Source organism: Lissotriton helveticus, chromosome 1_1, assembly GCF_964261635.1.
Source record: "Lissotriton helveticus chromosome 1_1, aLisHel1.1, whole genome shotgun sequence".
NCBI lineage: Eukaryota > Metazoa > Chordata > Amphibia > Caudata > Salamandridae > Lissotriton > Lissotriton helveticus.
This window is the reverse complement of record NC_136057.1, coordinates 1,462,978,724-1,462,997,922: the sequence shown is the minus strand read 5'-3', so window position 1 is coordinate 1,462,997,922 and position 19,199 is coordinate 1,462,978,724.

Here is a 19,199-nt window from a genome sequence, read left to right as displayed (position 1 = left end):
TCGCAGGGCATTGGCCCGTCGTAGAGTGGGGAGTGGTCCTGTAGGCACTAAGGACCTCGTTCAGTGCTGACTGAAGATCTTTCTTTTCAGCCGTGGCTTGCTGGAATGTTCTCTTGATGGTGGACATGAATCTTTCCACAGTGCCGTTGGCCTGAGGCCAGAGTGGTGTGACTTTGCGATGTTGAAAGTCCATGTGTTTCGCGAAGTCGCTGAACTCATGACCGTTGAATGGGGGCCCGTTGTCCGTCTTGATGACCCTGGGGACACCCCAGGTCGCGAAGACTTCTTCAAGCACCTTGAGGGTGCAGGCGGCATTGGTGGATGATATGAACTGGGCCACTGGGAACCTGGAGTATTCATCCAGGATGACGACTACATACTTCCCGGATTGCAGGGGGCCATAAAAGTCCATGGCGACTTCTTGCCATACCCCGTCAGGCAATGGGGTCATCTGTAGGGGTGCAGGTGGATTACTTTGGCTGGTCAGTTGGCATGGGTGGCAGTCTTTCAAGGTGTCCTCGACCATCTGATCGAGGGCTGGGAACCAGACACGTTCTCTCAGTGCTCTTTTGGTGGAAACGACTCCTCGATGGCCTTCGTGGGCTAAGTCGATTACTCCTTGTCTCAGTGTCGCTGGTATAACTAGTCTGTGATCTCTGAGGAGGAGGTCGTCACCAGTTACAGAGAGTTCGTTGGAGACATGCCGGAAGGCTTGGAGTTCTTTCTTGGCGGCAGGGCTTTCTTCTTCCTCCTGAGGGTGGTATCTCCATCTGTTCGTTCGGGTACGCTTTATTACTGCCTGTAGGATGCTGTCTTGGTTGGTCGCTTCCCGAATGGCGTGCATGGGGATAGCTGGTGGACGAGCATGATTAGCCACAAAGTGGATGTATTCTTCCGCAATGGAGGGCGCAGTCTCTGATGAGTCTCGGGGGTGGCGAGACATATAGTCAGCTGGATTCTCATCCTTCCCCGGTTTGTGAATGATCGAGAACGTGTATTCTTGCAGCCGCAAGCCCCATCTCTCGATCCTGGGTGGCATCTTGCATTTGGGATTTCCATAGATCGTGACAAGCGCCTGATGGTCGGTTATGAGAGTAAAATGTTTCCCGTAAATAAAGATGTGGAAGTGTTCGCACGCCCACACGACGGCCAGGCTCTCCTTCTCAGGTTGGGAGTATCTTTTCTCAGGGTCTGTTAGGCTCCGACTGGCATAGGCGATGATCCTCCTCTGATCCGACTCATGGTCGTACTGGGCCAGGATGGCCCCTAAGCCCACCGGGCTCGCGTCCACGGTGATTTCCGTTTTCCTCTTGGGATTGAAATAGGAGAGGCACTTGGCTGATTCCACAGCGTGTTTGATGTCCTTGAAGGCACGCTCACACTCCGGGGTCCACACAAATTGAGCGCCAGCTTTCGTGAGGAGTCTCAGAGGGTGACTCACGGTGGCGTAGTCACGAATGTAGCGGGCGCAGTAGCTGGCCATCCCAAGAAAGGAACGCAGGTCGTTGACGTCTGCCGGACTCTTGGTGTTGTTGAGCGTGGCGATTTTGTCCGGGTCCGGTGTCATGCCACTCGCCGAGAAGATGTGTCCCAAAAATTTCAGGGTCGACTGATGAAATTCGCATTTGTCCTTGTTGAGGGTTAACCCAGCTTCCATCAGAGCGAGGCAGACACGATAGAGGGCGGTGTCATGCTCCTGCGTGTCCGAACCGTAGACCAAGATGTCATCGCTGTAATTAAGAGCGTTAGGGATGTGGTGGATGACGAGACGTATGGCCTCTTGGAAGATCTCGGCGGCCGATGAGACGCCAAAGCTGAGACGTTTGTAACGGAAGAGGCCAAGATGGGTGGCAAACGTCGTGATGGGGCGAGAGCTGTCGTCTAGCTCGAGCTGGTGGTAGCCCTTGTTCAGGTCCAGTTTGGAGAACACGGTTGCCCCGTTGAGGGCCGTGATCATGTCGCTCAGGAGTGGGCCTGGGTGTCTCTCCCTCTCAATAGCTGTATTCGGCAGACGCATGTCCACACAGAGACGGACTTTGTTTTGGCATCCTTTCTTGGGGACGATGACCACCGGGGACACCCATGGGGTGGGTCCCGCAGTGCGCTCAATGATGTCGGCGTCCAGAAGTTCCTGCAGTTCACATTCAACTGCGGATTGCAAGTGAAATGGCACCCTTCGCGGGTGTTGAGCCACTGGTTTGATCTGCTCATTGATATGCAGGTGGATCTGACGGCCCTTCAGTTTCCCTAAACCTCGGAAGAGGGAAGGGAATTTTCCAGCGCAGTCCGAGATGTCATGGACGTTGAAAAGGATGTGCACCAACTGAAGGCGTTCCGCCGTGGGGAGGCTCAGCAGACAGTCAGCCTCAGGTCCTTTAATTACATGGATGACTGCTGGGATGGAGAGCTTACCATGCGTGAGGGTGGTGTCAAATTTGCCCAAGCACTGGAGAGGTTTCTTCGCCATCCAGGTGTAGACGCGGACAGGTGCGAAATGCAAACGTGGTTTGGGGTCCATACGGTCGTGTTCGGCAACAGATATGTAGTTGAGCGAAGCTCCGCTGTCCATCATGAACTTGGCGGCATGGTTGCCCACTTTGATGTTGAGGCGTGGATAACGTTTGAACTGATCATGGTCAGCAAAGTTGACATACTCGGTGGTGTAGGATGAGTGCCTGGATGAGGACGATCTTGAGTCTCTTGAGGGGGAACGACGGTCCCATCGGGAGCGTCGAGAGTCGTGACTGGAGTGTGAGGACGTGGGAGATCTAGGAGGCTCTTCTTGAACCGCCCTGATGTGATGACGCTTGGTCTCCACCCGTGAGGGCCGCTGCGACCCACTTCGTCTGTCACCATCGTAGCGTTTTTCTTTGTGGTAATCCCCACACATGGCCTCAAAGTGGTTGGACCGTCCACATTTTCTGCACCGTTGGCCCATGGCAGGGCAGGAGTCGATGTGAGGGTAGTCATATCCGCACCTGAAACAACGCCTCGTGCGTTCAGGTCCGCGATCTCTCTTCCCGGATACCTTCCTTCTGTAGTCCGGGCATCGCCTGGGCGAGTACTTGGAGCGCCGCGATCTGTCTCGTGGGTGACGTCTTCCACTGTCGCGCCGATCCTGTCGTCCCTGCCGTCTCTCAGTGATACGGTTGGCATGTTCACGGCTGGTACTGGGTCCTGTTTCAATTTCCGCCGCATTCTCTTCAGCTTGGTCGTACAGTCGGGAATTTTCTTCGATCTCTGCTAGTTCCTGTGGTTTTCTCAGCAGTCGCCGCCTCAGCGACTCCGAGTGACACCCAGTGATTATTTGAGATTTGATGGCTGCATCCGGCGAGAAGTTGGTAAAGTCACAATGTTGGGACTGCCGCCGCAGTCGATGTATGAAGGAACTCAGTGGTTCTTCCTTTCCCTGGCGCTGCTGGTGGAACTTGTGTCTCTCATAGTCGACGTTTCTCTTATGCAGAAAACGGTTATTTAGAACAGTTCTTACTTTATCATAGGTGTCACCATCAGTGGCTGGGATCTCACGTACTATCTTGCTTATCTCACGCCCCCCTAGATTGCGGAGGGCTATTAGTTTGTCTTTGTCTGGTTCTATTTTGGACCCTTCAATGTAGTCCTCAAAGTCCTCTAGCCACTCTTGCCACTTTAGGCCCATGCTGCTTCCTGTTGTGACTGACAATGGCTCCGGGGCTCGCAGGTGGGTGCCTCCCTTGACGTCCTTCTGCGCGGGAGGGTTAGACATCTTGGCAGTGGATTTTGGTGCCCGCGTCCGCCTCTTGCGTCAGCGACTGGCGTGCGTTTCCACGGTTTGTTCCCTTGTGGCTATCAATGCTTGCCTCTTGCGGCTACCAATGCTTGTTTGATTAAGTTCGCCACTGCTTGTTTCGTTAAATATGCCAATGCTTGTTGCTGAACTTGCTCGCCTGACCTTAAAATGGCCGCCTCCACTTTGCACAGGGAGGCTGTCCCAATGGTTGCCTGACTCCAAGATGGCCGCCGTGGTTGTCTGCAGGCACTACTTTCTCTCTCTGCATTCAACTCCTCTTCTACACACAGGACTCACCGGCGGTCGTTTTCAGGGGCAGCACCCTCCTGATTCAGCTCCCTCTGGTCACTGCTGCAGGCAGGTGAGGTTGGGGTGGGCTCCCTCCTTACTTTGCAGGGTCTTCGGCGTCAGCATGCCAAACCTCACGCATCCGGCGTGAGATTTTCAACGTCGGAACTCCCGCGGTCATTCAGCTCACCGCGCTCAGCAGCGCTTGATAGCAGACTCTCGTGGGGGTGATCCAGGCTGGAATTCACTACTCTCCGGCCACAGCAGGTGTCAGGTGAGGTTGGGGTAGGCTCCCAACTCACTTCCTCGGTTCCCGCTCTTCAGCGCCGATCGCGTGCTAAACCTCACGCATCGGGCGGGACTCGCGCTCTCGGCGCGAAAGGCTTCTTCCTCTCGAGCGTTGCAGCGCTCGCGGTAGCGGCTCCCTCTGGGCTCCCACACTCACGGGGGGGCAGGGTCACCTGCTGCTGGTCTCCTCTTTCACCTAGCAGCGTCACACAGCAGCGGATTCTTCTTTTCGACGCTGCAGGGGACAGGGTGCTCTGATGGGGTTCTGTAGGCTTCAGTTATGCATATCCCACCCTCGTCGCCAGCTGTAGCATCGTGCTACTAGTAAATACAGACACTGGTGAGGTTACAACTGGAGCTTTATTCAGTACATCCAGTGCCTTCCCTGTCCCTACTCTAGCTGCCCTTTCCTCTCCTGTCCCCTCCTCTTCCCCTCTGCCCACCTAGCTCCGCCCACCCCAGCTACTAGACTGCTGACTTCGTTACACACACAACCTTTGTTGAATAAAAACATGTACACTTGGGTCCCAACCTGTGGGCGGAGACAAAGTCCCACTCTAAGTGATTCTCGCATAATTTTCTAGCGATATCTGTGTTGTCAAGCCATGACCATAAAAAACACTGTGGTAAAGCCAATGGCTCTGATTTTGTAATGTTTTGGCTTTGCCAATCCTTGTTTTGTCTCATCAATTCCGGGGTTGCCACCTTCCCTAGATAAAAATTACCAGCTGTTTAATCACGTTTTGACTTCAATTATCAGACAGAGGCCATTGAGACAACTTTAGGACACATTTTAGAGTGCATTCTTCGCATAATTACTGTTTTATTTATAGACAGATAAAGAGGAAAAAATACTGGCTTTAGCTAATTTGTGTACCAGCTGTGAAATTAAAGTACTGGTCAACCAGGTAAAAATAAAAACATCCGTGTGGCAACCCTGTCAGTCATTGCTTTTGCACACCTTTATTGTAGGAGAGGGAAATGCTTAAAAGCAAACTTTTCTTTTGTGGTCTCACAAACACAGTTACTGTCACTCACAGTGAAGTTAGCCTATGGTTGAAATTAGTTAACCAGCTACCTACGCTGTATTGGGCAGATGAAAAATGTGAATGACACAACAAACCAATGGATGACAAGAGCGGGCTAAAATCACCTATAAAAAGTATATTATAATTTTAATAAAACCAAAAAGGTTTAGTGCAAATCTTTAGCTAAATTTAGCTAACATTCTATTTTTTCAAGATACCTAGACTATAAACCCAGTCTACAACGTGGGGCACACAGCCTTTGGTATTTGAGAAGTAAGAGACGAGAGGCAGAACTTCAGGTGGATTAATAGTTTGGGTGCACATTAATTTGAACTGCAAAGGTAGAGAAATTACAGGTGAGCGTCAAAATACTCAGCAATTACTTCCAACATTTATACCAGGGAAGTGATTAATGTTCCTTGATCTCTACAATAGGGGTCTAAAACACCTGTATTGAATTTCCTTGACACCAGGCTACCGATGCTTCAAAATAACAGGTTAGGCAAGAAAATACCTCTACGGGTGATAGCCAGTGACTTAACACCAATTTCGAATCAACAATTGCATATATAGCCAACTCTAAAGAAGATGACCAGGCATGGAATATCCAGCAGGGATGTTAATAACTATTCTTGTATGGGACGTCAACTAGCCCTGCTAACTCTAATACATGGCTCATGTGCTTGTAATGGCAAGTCGAAATCAGACATAATAATGGACTGCACACATTATATTTCATTATGTAACGCTGGACCAGCAAAGCTCACATAGAGCATCATGGTCAACATGGCAATTAAGGAGCACCCTGAAGCCGACTATGATCCCCAATTCTCTACCTATCAGTGCGCCTTTATGCTCCCACTAATATGCCCTGAAGGTTGTAATAATGTGTACGTATCTACTAACAGAGGAAGGCTAAAGTAGGATCGGAAGAGTCAGGAACTGCTTTGCCCTTACCTAATTTTACAGTGATCGTCATGGGCTCTGTAGGTACTGCACCATTAGAACCACAACAATGCACAAACTTGCACATTGCAGTGTTAGAGCTCATAGTCCCACATTTTACCAAACCCACCTCTTCCAGGTGCACCATTAAAATGGACCGACCTCATATGTTTGACAGAGGTAGTACATTAGTTAATTGATCACTTTTACCAGCAATTACAATATCACCAGAAGGCATATAAAGGAAATACAACAAAGTCTTGCAGAGTGGGCATACCGCAGGAGGCAAGATCAACTTGGGACAGTAAAGTCAAGAGATTTTTCAAAAGGTAGTAAAAAAAAGAATACTCTCCAAAGCCAGATACCGGCGTAACTGAAGATTCCTGGTTCATACTTTTTTTCCATCATTGTATTATGATGCAGGAGTCCATGCAGAGAATTACCCCCCATCTTAAATTGCCACTTGAAGAACTTCTACAAAGCCATTTACCTTAAAAGAGATGTTACACATTTAATAGACAGCAAAGGGACAGCCCCCCGCCTCAAGAAAATATCAGCTAATCTACCTAAACAAAGCTCATCCATTATGACAGATAAATCACCTTTGTAAGGCTATGCTACATGGTGCCCTACTGCCAATGTCCTGGAGCTGAAACTGTGCCTTTTGCACAATAAGCGCAATAGAAATGACCTGGTATATCATCATCTGCTAGAGAACAATCAAAAATATTTTCAGGCATATTATTCGCTAGTATAGAAACATGGGCTGATGGTCTTATCACATTGCCAAGTGGACTACTTCAGTTAGAAATCTAGCACCATAAATCTGGTGTTCAGGTTTGCTCTACTCGCAGACAAATATGTTGTATTGAGAAAAGAGCCACCCAGTGGTGTGCATGGACCTGAGGTCCATTTTTGAAAATGTCCCCAGACTCTTGCTATGGAGCTCATTACACACCCTGGGCCTTCCATCTGGGCTTTTTGAATATTTTGATAAGGATCCACATAGGAAATGTTGTTGTTGCATGCTGGGGAAACCACAAAGCTGTTCACCGTCAACAAAGACATCTGCAGAGGCTGTTCACTGACACCCGTGTTGTTTTCCTTGTACACAAAGCAAGTGGTAGAGACAGTTTAGAGCCTGCATCAATGATGCCTCAGTGCTAGGAGGGATCAGGATTGCAACCCTCCTGTTTTGAGGTGATACCCTAGTAGTCTCAAAGCCACAAAGCAGTACAAATCCTACTAGATACATTTGATGAGCTGTGCTGACAAAAGAGCTAAGTCATCAATCCTGCTAAATTGCTGATGTTTAGACCAAAGAAAACGTTCTAAGAATAGCTTTAAATTGGACACATTTCCCTTTGAACAGATGCAGATGTATGTTAACATATTTTGACATTAAGGTATCATAAGCTAAAAATCATATTGAGTTAGAAGAATCCCTTTGCGCAGTGAGCAGGTGCAACCACACGCTTCATGAGGGAGCAGTATAGACTCTAGATATCTCTTGCCGTGGAAGTGTACAAAGCAGAGTGCCAGACTGCCTCATTCTTTGGAGCAGAAATATGGGGCTTCTCTGTCACACAATTATGTGAAAAAAAGTGGTTAACACGCTTGTTGATATTACCTCCAAGCAGTCCCACTGCTTTCGGACCTTGGGGGTATGGATAGCTCCTCACTTGCTTAGGTATGACCGCTTTTTAGGTCTCGGCTTAGAGACGCGCGAAGCGCGTTCTCGCCAGAGAACTATAGCAATCGTTTCAGCCGACAAACCTGACAAGAGCTGGCCACACGCCCAGCATTGTGAATGGGAGAGGGAGCGACAAGAGCTGGCCACGCACGGATTTGGTCAAGCGCACACTCAAGGCGACGGCGTCTCCGCCGCATGCCGAAGACTGCTCTCTTCCTCAGCAGCCTTTGCCTGGCTACATCTCCCGCACCTGATGTGCCGCACTGCCCTTTGTGCCCCCTGAAGTCCTGAAGTGTGCGCTGTGCGAGTCTCACCCCCATCACGACTCGCACAGCCTCTCTGCCTCGCCTGGGTCACTGAGCGTACGCCAGGCGGCGCGGGCACTGTAAGCGCACCGCCCTACGAGTCGCACCTGCCTGGTACGACTCGTACACTCACTTCGAATCTTACCATCTCCCAAGTACGCTCCAGAGTACGCGTCTCACGCGGGATGCGTGAGACTCGGTAGGTTCGTCCCCTGATCGGCGTACGAGGTGCACAGAGGTGTTCAGGCCTCACGGACAGCGCGTCCCCGCCTTAGGTCTTGCCTGCAAGCTAGGGAGTGCGTGTTTGGAGCCTCTTGTTACCCCCTAAAAGAAGAAACAGTGCCTGAGGCCCAGTAAAGTTGTTTGAGGGGCATTTAACACGGTTGGAAGATTGAACATTGCTAGTAAGAACTGTGACATCCCAAAAAGTAACTGGAATCATTTTAAAGTGACTGAAACGGGTGGCGCGCACAACCACGCGCTCCGATTCCGGCAGGCTAGTCACACCCACACCAACACCAACACAGAGACGCGCGCGCACACACACACACACGCACGCACACACACACAGGCACACACGCAGTCATACACGCACGCAAACACACACTAGCGCACATACACGCACGCATACACACAAGCGCACACATACAGAGACACACACTCCACCCCCTGCCAGAGACACACACAAGAGCGCGCGGGCACACACGCACACACACGAGTGCACACAGACAACCCACTGCCCCCCCCCCCACTACAACTAAGCCCCACTCACCTCATCGGCGAAACTCCGGACTTCAGCCGCCACCGCGGGTCTCTCCCTCGGGCATGGGAGCCCCGCGTCACCACTGCTCCTCTCCTGACTGCTCCTCTCCTGGCCAGCCACTCCGTGGGCGCGAGGTTCCAGCAGGAAACGGAAGACCCGCCCCACGGTAGTTTTCGTCACGCGCACCACAGCACCAGCGGTAAGCGGGCTTCATTTTTTTTTTTTTTAGGTGTATTTTACATGCTCTTGTTTAGGTAGCCTTTTAACCACTTAAAGGGACATTTCTGAGACAGTGAAACGAAGTAAACATGCAGCTGAGGCAGCAAAGTCTTTACATTGAGAAACTTTGCTGCATTTATCCAGCCAGGTTGCCCCCAGTAAAAAGAAGGAAGCACTGTAACAGCTGTGAGCCCGTGCCTAAGGTGCATCATCAGAGTTGTGTGAATAATAACTGCGTCAGCCCCGTGCGTGAGGTGCATCATCAGAGCTGTGTGAATAATAACTGCTGTGAGCCCGTGCCTAAGGTGCATCATCAGAGCTGTGTGAATAATAACAGCTGTGAGCCTGTGCCTAAGGTGCATCAGAGCTGTGTAAATAATAACTGCGTCAGCCCCGTGCGTGAGGTGCATTATCAGAGCTGTGTGAATAATAACAGCTGTGAGCCCATGCCGGAGGTGCATTATCAGAGCTGTGTGAATAATAACAGCTGTGAGCCCGTGCCGGAGGTGCATTATCAGAGCTGTGTGAATAATAACAGCTGTGAGCCCGTGCCTAAGGTGCATCAGAGCTGTGTAAATAATAACTGCGTCAGCCCCGTGCGTGAGGTGCATCATCAGAGCTGTGTGAATAATAACAGCTGTGAGCCCGTGCCTAAGGTGCATCATCAGAGCTGTGTGAATAACTGCGTCAACCCCGTGCGTGAGGTGCATCATCAGAGCTGTGTGAATAACAACTGTGAGCCCGTGCGTGAGGTGCATCATCAGAGCTGTGTGAATAATAACAGCTGTGAGCCTGTTCCTAAGGTGCACCATCAGAGCTGTGTGAATAATAACTGCGTCAGCCCCGTGCGTGAGGTGCATCATCCACATTGCCCAGGTCACCCAAATTCCTGAACTCTCTACCACACTGCTTTCAAAAACAGCATACTCTTGCACACACTCTCACTGCTCACCAATTCAAAGTTTGGTCACAGGAAGTGGATCACTTGGTTGGTTCAGGCATGTTCGTATCTTGGTGGTTTGTTAAATTTTTTTGGCCTTCCCTCAGTCCATTACCACTAACACAGCACATGAAGTCAAATTTGCAAACACATTATGGTTCCAGGAGATATTCTAAAATACTACACCTGGAATTTTTCCTAACTTAAAATTGTATACCCAAACTCGAGGGTGATGTTTGGATAAGGTGTAACCAGTGCTGCCTAAGGTTCTGTATTTTAAATTCAGGGATGGCATTTTACATTTCAAATGTTTTACTTTTAAGCAGGGTGCTTTGTCTAGTCACAGAAATAAGGGCACAGTTGCCAAAACTGTGTTGAAGACAAGACATACTTCTTGTCCCTTTTTCCAATTTATGCCTTCCATATGTCAAAATGGCTCCGGCAATTGTGGAGAGCCCTAGGCGTCCAGAACCCGAGGTTGGGACTGGACATAGAAAAAAACATACATTTTAAAAACTTTGGTGTTCGTAGTGACACATTATCTGATATCTCCCAGCACAATCAGATGCTGTTTTATTGATCAATGACAAATATGATTTTATAAAGTGTGTGTGTAGCTGGTCGTCCTTCCTGACATTTTGCTTATGCTCGCGCCGGGTCGCCCTCCGGGGTGTAGGCCCACAGGCTGTGTTTTCATGATAATGGCCCTTCGCCCTGCCGGCCGGCGGATGTAGGCAGACGAGCTGTGTAATGAGATACTATATCAATCAATCATTAACATTTATAGAGCGCGCTACTCACCCGTGAGGGTCTCAAGGCGCTGGAGGGAAGGGGGAGGAGCTGGTAGTGCTCGAAGAGCCAGGTCTTGAGGCGTTTCCTGAAGGTGAGATGGTCCTGGGTCAGTCGTAGGTGTGCGGGGAGGAGTTCCATGTCTTGGCCGCCAGGTAGGAGAATGATCTTCCTCTGGTGGTGGTTCTTCGAATACGAGGGACGGTGGCGAGGGCAAGGCTGGCGGATTGGAGCTGGCGGGTGGGGGTGTAGAAAGCAGGCGCGCAACACCCATTGGACTCACCGGGCTTCAGCCCCCCCCCTTCGTGTGTGGCAGCCCGGGATGAGACAGATCCCAGGCACACACACAGCCACACCCGAACGTTTCACAGGTCTTTAAAATACCATTTGAATGTTAATTAGGCCTTGCTGTTGTTTCACCCCTTGTTGGAGCCCCTGCAGCTCCACTCTGCCTACTGATTAAAGGTTCAACCCCCCCCCCCCGAAATTTTTTCTTAGGCCCCCCCCCTGTAATTTGGCTCTAGTTGCGCTTCTGGTAGAAAGAGAGGCGGTTGTTGAGGTATACTGCTTAATAAATTAAAAATGATTGATTCTAAAGTAAGTGTGTGTGTGTGTATACATTTTGTTCAGATCTTGTTTTATTGTTTTTAAAAAAAAAAAGTTTTCTGGGTTATAACCTATACCGACTTACCACATTTGGTGTTAAAAGGCATGTGTAGGTGTGTACAGAATGCAATGATTAACTTGACCCACGAATAAGCAGTTGTAAGAAATGGTGAATGAGGCATGCTGTTGGCTGCATATCTTCAAAACACCAAGTCAACAAACCATCTTCCAAATCTTTGCGTTCTCAAATATGTAATCAATGTATGAAAAGTGTATAGTAAAAAGTAAACTGTATTGGTTTCTTCAGCCTAGACAAACGAGTGTACCACGAGGACCGAAAGTGTTACTGTGTACGAAGACAGACAGAACATTTGGCCTGACTATGATTTAAGTGTTTGCATTGACACTGTGAAGAATCTTTATGACAGCACTCAACAGATAAAAGACTTTACGTTGTCTGGCCCAAAGATAAGTGTTTCGCCAGGTTATCAAAGGACTCCCTTTCGCCTTCTCCAGCACGATCTTTTACAAGCCACCGAGTCCACGTCTTAAGTACTAGTAAACATACATTCCTCTAACACCAAACACACTCCTGAGCCTGCCACCGAAAAATGAATGCATAATCCCCCCATAGCTTCGTGACTTTGTGTAGAAAGGAGGCTCCTCCCCCAAGCTTCCTAGCAAACCCCGACGGGGTCTTCAACCTTTACTATCCTGGTCATTTATGAACAGAAAGTAAAGACAGAAAAGCAACCCCCAAGCCGGTCCACTTTTCTACCTGTTGTAACCTATAACCACCAATTTCGTCACCCTCCCCCAAAGACTCTCCCTGCTTCATTCACTCAGACCCTCGTACCCTGGTTTCTCTTTACGTGCGCACGACATACAGTCTCGGGGTTTCCCTTTGCTCACTCACGGGAATCCAGAAAACAATACATTTACATTTTTCTGCAGTTGTAGAGGGCAGAGAGTACTAAAGTAAGTGCTTTTATTCTCCGCTTTGTTTTAATATCAAACATGGGGTGACGTACAAAGACAGCTAAGAAAGATTACCCCATGTAATGCTGTAAGTAATGGTTTGTCGTTCTGGGAAACATCATTTACTACGAAGCAAATAACACGCATAACGTTTACCACGCGTCACTCACCACGCAAAGGTCTTTCCCACGCGTAAGACTTCAACGACCGTCTTTACCACGCGAGTGGTATTCCTTCCTGTCGTCGTTCTGCAAGTACGATCTGCGTTGGCTTTGGGGGGGAGGGGGGGATTAAGGGGCTGGGGGGGGACTGGGGGGAGGCTAGGGGGGGTTCCCCCCCCCCAAAAAAAAAACCAAGCGGATATTAATAAATAAATAAGAAGAACATTTCAAAAACGTAAAAAAAAACGCTCTACAATGCCTCAAAACGCTGAAGGAAAAGAGCACGTCATAATAGAAGTCCGTTATCAGTTTTGATAGACGTGTTTTGACGCTTGTTTCCGTGGTCGGTGGAAGAAAGGGCTGATGGTGAAAGACGTACAGGGGTAAGATATAAATCAAAACTTTGTAAATTAGGGTATTAATTAAGCGCATTATGAAAAAAATAAAAATATAATGTAAGGGAATCTGTTTATTATCGTTTAAAACATCGATCTTTTCCTTCGTACTGCATGTAGCCTATCAGTATCATTATGTAAATGTAAATGGGACGTCAGATGTTTCGTAACGTTAGGATTGCGGAGTAAAAACATGCGTTGTCAAATGCTGCGTGCAAAAGACACATGCGAAGTAAAATTCGCGTGGTAAAGGCATGCGTGGAACTTGAAATCGTTGAATAATCATATATTCGCTGTTCTAACAGAAGCGTGTAGCGTTCTTGAATGTTATGTGCTGCTTAGAATGCTCTGCAAAACAGAACATAGAACGATACAGGAAAAACACAGAATTTCGGACAACACGGGAGGAACACGTTTAATATCGGAAAAGGTGAAGAAAGCCACACAATCACAAACGATCACACAACAAAAGCAAAACCCACTCAATGCCCGGCAACTGACGAGAAAACCACCAAACACAGGACATCCGAGAACACAAACACAGAATGCTGAGCAACCCAGGAAGCAACCGCACCTCAAGAAAGGTATAGTAGGTAACCATGCTGCATAGGACAAAAAAAAAAGAGGCATCCTTTCAAACTTAGCACAACTCAGGCGATGCTAACTCAATGCAGAACACTAGAGTTTCATGAAAAGGTTACACTCACACTACGTGGTTCAGGAGACCACAGCATAAGAATACAAAGGGACAATCACACATTACGACAATGCAGCCAATAGCACTCAACAGAGGACAACAAAGCACTGTAGAACAGGGAGACAAGGCACAGTAGGACAGCCCAGTAGATAATTTCAAGGAATACCAGGAGACAGCCTATGCTTTATTACTTAGAATGGCGTTAGCTAAATGCAGGACAACACCAGAGAACCAGGAAATTAATAGTACAAGAGACAACCAGATAGAGGAGGACATAACACAACACAGAAGCTGTACAACACAGAGGCCATCAGCAGTAGCTTGGACACGAAGGGGTCGATGCAACATTTCAGTCCCCTCTGAGGTGCACTGCATATGACCTAGCCTTATAGGGCTCCAGAGTTCTCCAAGAAACCCATAAACTCCAACACACCAGGCAGTGCCAAACATCACCAAAGGCCCTGTACACGGCCCACAGCTAAAGTGTGATCAGTCTAGGGAGAAAGGTGCTGGTGACCCAGGGGAGGAGGGTGCAGGCATGCGTCCGATACTGAAATCACCTGACTGTGCAAGGCCTGGCACTGTTTGCCTTTCACACTAGTTCAATGAGAAGTGGCAGCTGGCCAAGGTCACAAGGACCGGTGGTACACGCCCAGTGTTTCACAGAGGTCAGGCGCCTGCTGCACAGGCTGGTTAATAGGTAGATATTAAAGCAACTGGCGGGACTGGCAGTTGCAGGTTACCCGCTGAAAGCACGTCCGACCGTCTCTGATGTGTTTGACGGGAAACTACGAGAAACTTACATACATGGGGAGAAAAGGAAAAAAAAAGCGTACAATATAACTTACAATGCAATTCTCAAAAAATATTAGCGTTTTTTCATGGCCTGCTGAAGGGAAGTTCTTACATATGCCAATACTCCGAGGTCTGCTAAAGTAACCAGGGCAATTATTTTTCTATTGCCGCAATCCTAAAAGACATTTTCTGGCTTGCTCTCTCAGGGATGGAGAGGCTGACTATTTCATATGCCAGCCAGTCCAAAAGTAGCCCCGACATGTTGTGCACCTGTCTAGCCCTTGGAATAGTACAGGTGTACCAGCGTAACATTACACATGGCTTCAGTGGCGTAGATGGAAGCTACAGGAATACAGCAGCAGTGTGGCTGGTATGTAGCGGGGTAGAAGGGATCCCATTAACAGGATACGTTTTTCATGGGGTGACGGCAGAGCAGGTAAAGTGTATGTGCTGAGGGGCTGTCAATATAAGGACCTAGAACAGAAAAGGGGACACCCAGTAACCTGGGTAGGACAATTAACACCACAAGTGGTCCCTATGGTGGAGGGGGAAGTGTGGCCCTCAACTTCCACTGCAATAGATTTAAATAAAACTTCTTACAAGTAAGGTTTGCTTATGCGTTTTGGGCATCTATTTCCACCATTTCACAGGAATATTGTTTGAAAAATTAATAGACAGGTGATCCTGTTCAGTGACCGAGCAGTGAAAGTGATACAATGGGTAAATAGTGCGCTGGTGTTCTACACAATGACAATATGTACATGTGACTGATGGGGATGATGTTATCTGCGACACTCGTATTAATTATGTTGAAATCCACAATCAAATAAAAAAAATAAAAACAGTCCACATTGGAAGTTGTCAACATTTCAACCCACAACAGAAAATTAAATGAATCTGACAAGGGTCATCATCAGGATAGAGGGTTCAAGGAGACACCAGAGGAATTGTGGCAACAGGCCTACAATCCTAGGAAGTGTCTAAATCAGGGGTACATAACCCGGCTTGCTCCTGCAGATGGTAAGCAAAGAGGTAAGAGACTTGGCTATAAATGTCAAGGAGTTGGAGCGGGGAGTGGAGTTACCAGCGCACTAGATCAATGATGTGTTATTCCTGACCAGGCAAGTTGTCTCCTTCAAAATGTTCTCCTTATTAATTTTTTTAACGATATTCCAGAGAAATGGAGAATAAATGCAAAAAAAAGCATAAGCAAACCTTACTAGTAAGAAGGGTTCTGTATGTCCACATAAGGACCAGCGGAAGCAGAGGTACACTGGTATCCGGATAAACGATGTAGAAATAAACAAGCAGCCTAAAAAAGGAAGTAGTGGAATTGGAATGTACAGCAACTGTACATGGTACTAGAGAGGTTACCTGTGCAGAGGGGTGGACACAGGGCGCTGCCTATGAAAATAGAAAACCAGGAGGAAGCCAGGGACAGGAGACAGAACAGAGACTACAGTGCATGGAAAAAAGGTGAGGGGAAGCCAGCAGAAAGATTTTACATTATCTCTGACCCGTGCCATGCCAATGTACTAAGCTCACTGTATAGTCGTGGGAGATTGGAGACAGTTACTATTCTTGTTGCCTAGGACCTAGAATCTGGAGTCACTGGAATAATTCTTCTTGCAGTAGCAGTTTTGGAAATGTTTCTAGTTGAATCTTTGGTCAATGTCCTCTAATATAGATCAACAGCCTACATGCAAGTGAAATTCTAGTGCCTGATTTGAGTACCTCTGACCCAGGGAGACTCCCAACCCCAAAAAATGTGAGCACAAATAGTGGTTGCGGAGATACAGCAACAACCTCCTTCACCCTAACGACCTGACCATCTGATCTAGGGACACAAACGGGGTTTTCACACTCCAGTCAGCCACTGTTCTAAATTCAGAACCCAGTGGGCTACTGGACTGCAGACTCCAGTGCTAATTACAGAGTCCCCAAAACGGAAGAGCCTCAGGAACACACACATACCTTTGAGAAGGTTGTGCATTTCTCTTTGGGGACGGGGGCATATTCGTTGGGCTTAGGATTGTGGGACGTGAAGAGAGTACAGCACCCTCCACAATAAATTTAGCTCAAATCTCTGACATTTTCTGTCTGAAAAATGTTCAACCTACTCTGTGCTGAAGAACCCAAATATTTTACACTGCATCAAAGTTTCTTGTAGGATAACATTGAGCCATATGGCCAGGGTTAACATACAACAAAGCTAAAAGCACAAGGGAGATATAAACACTTGAAGTTTTAGCTCGGGTTTTCTTTTCAAATATAATACCTACAATATTTAATGTATCTGTCAAAAAGCCAGTTTCATTTGTAAAGTAAAGAACTGCCCCTACATTTAATGTTATCTAGAGAGTGACACGGTTTTGAGTTTGTAACCCAACCACTTGCTGGAGCAAGGTTTCACTGCTCGAGCCCCACTACCATGAGAAAGTCAAGTGCCAAAAGGGAGTTCTTGGTCATGCAGTTTGACTGCACTTGTATTGTGGCCACAGGACACCAGCTGAAAATGATGATGTCCAATAACCTATAACTACCCTTGGACCCTCATTTACGGTATGAAGCACTACATAAAAACAAGCCAACACCATTACTAAAACAAGCTATCACCATTACTTGGAAACGTCCAAAAGCACTGGACTGCATTTCCATTGGAAGCTCTTCCTGGCCTTCCTTCATCACTAGCACGGACCCTCGCGTGTGGCATGTACCAGTGCTCTTGATGGACACTCATAGAACCAGATCCTGCCTCCTGAATGAGTACACTTAAGGGCTATACCAGATGGCCACCTGCCCTCAGCACCCTGGGGTGCACAGGCTTACCCCAAATCCCTGTAGAGCATTGCAAAGTATGTATCATTACATTCCTAGAGGTTAAACCAAGGGATTGCGGAGTTAAACTACACCACTTTTAAATAACTTAACCACAGTTTAGGGCGTGGCCATACAGATTAAAATGTCAAGTACCATAAAGCAAGGTAAAAAAAAAATCTAGACACACCAGGAAATGGGGGCTAGGACAGAGCCATTTATATTTGTAACTGCACTAATCACGGTACAAGAGGTATATCGGTCAACTGGCACACGCTCCTCACAAGGAATCAGATTGAAACAGAGGTGCTGTACTAATATTACACAGAAAAGTTCAGAAACGCCAGAGACAGAACATGGAAGTGATATCAGCCAGTGAGTAAGAACAGTGCTGGAAACAACAGCAAGTCTCTATTTTATGTACGAAAGAAACAGCTTTTCTGTTTGTATGTGGCATCATTTTTCAGGTTTCTGTGACACTTGTACAATGAAGGAAATGCCTGACAGATGGACAAAAGAGTGACCTATGACCCTGCTCGGAGGCAGGTCACTCCCCACGCTGCTGCACGGCTCTGCCTGCATTGTTTTTGCTTAATCTTGTATTTTTTCCCCTGTGCCTAACTTGCCCAGACTTGTTTTTATTCCCCTGTGCCTGTACCTGCTTTTTTGCCCAGACTTGTTTTTATTCCTCTGTGCCTGTACTTGCTTTCTTGCCCAGACTTGTTTTTATTCCTCTGTGCCTGTACTTGTTTTCTTGCCTAAACTTGTTTTTCCTTCCTGTGCCCAGTTCTCCCGCGGCCCACCCGTTTTTCCCGCCGCTGTGTCCCTGCCCACCTGCAATCCCATTTGCCACCCTGCTCCCGCCTCCCAGCTGCTCCTCCCTCCCACATCCCCTCATATGGAAGCCGCTACGCGGGCCGTGCTCAGCAGGCATGCCGCTGGCGCACCTAAGGCAAGCCAGTCTGTGCCCGTCCGTGCCTGGACCGCGCCCAGCGCCAGGACCCCTGGACACCACGAACGCCCGACACCGCTACGATGCCAGAACCCTCCACGCACTCAACACCGGACGATAACACACCTGCTTCCTGGCCGCCATGAAGCGCACCCACGGAGCTTTCACCTGCCCGAACTGCAGCTTCACAAGCATCCGCGCCACCATGCTGCCGACCAGTAAAGAACCCAACCACCTCAGATGCATCCTTCTCAACAACCGCTCCGCCCAAAAACATGCCATTGAACTCTGGGACCTACTCTACTCAACCTCCCCAGGCGTCGTCTTCCTGACGGAGACCTGGCTGAACCCCGCCTCGGCACCCGACATAGCCATAGCCGTCCCGGAAGGCTACAAGATCACCCGCAAGGACCGCACCAACAGAGCGGGAGGAGGAATCGCCATCGTCCACAGGAACACTCTCAGAGTCTCAGTCAACACCGACGACACCCTCAGCACCGCCGAACACCTGCACTTCCAGATCCACACCGACCCCAACACCACCCTCAGAGGAACCCTCATCTACAGACCGCCCGGACCCCGACCACAGTTCAGCGACTCCATCGCCGACTTCGTCAGCACACACGCCCTCGCCTCCACGGACTACATCCTCACCGGGGACCTGAACTTCCACCTAGAAAACAATGACAACACCAACTCCACCACCCTGATCGACAACCTAGCCAACCTCGGACTCAGACAACTCGTCACAACACCCACCCAACTCCGCGG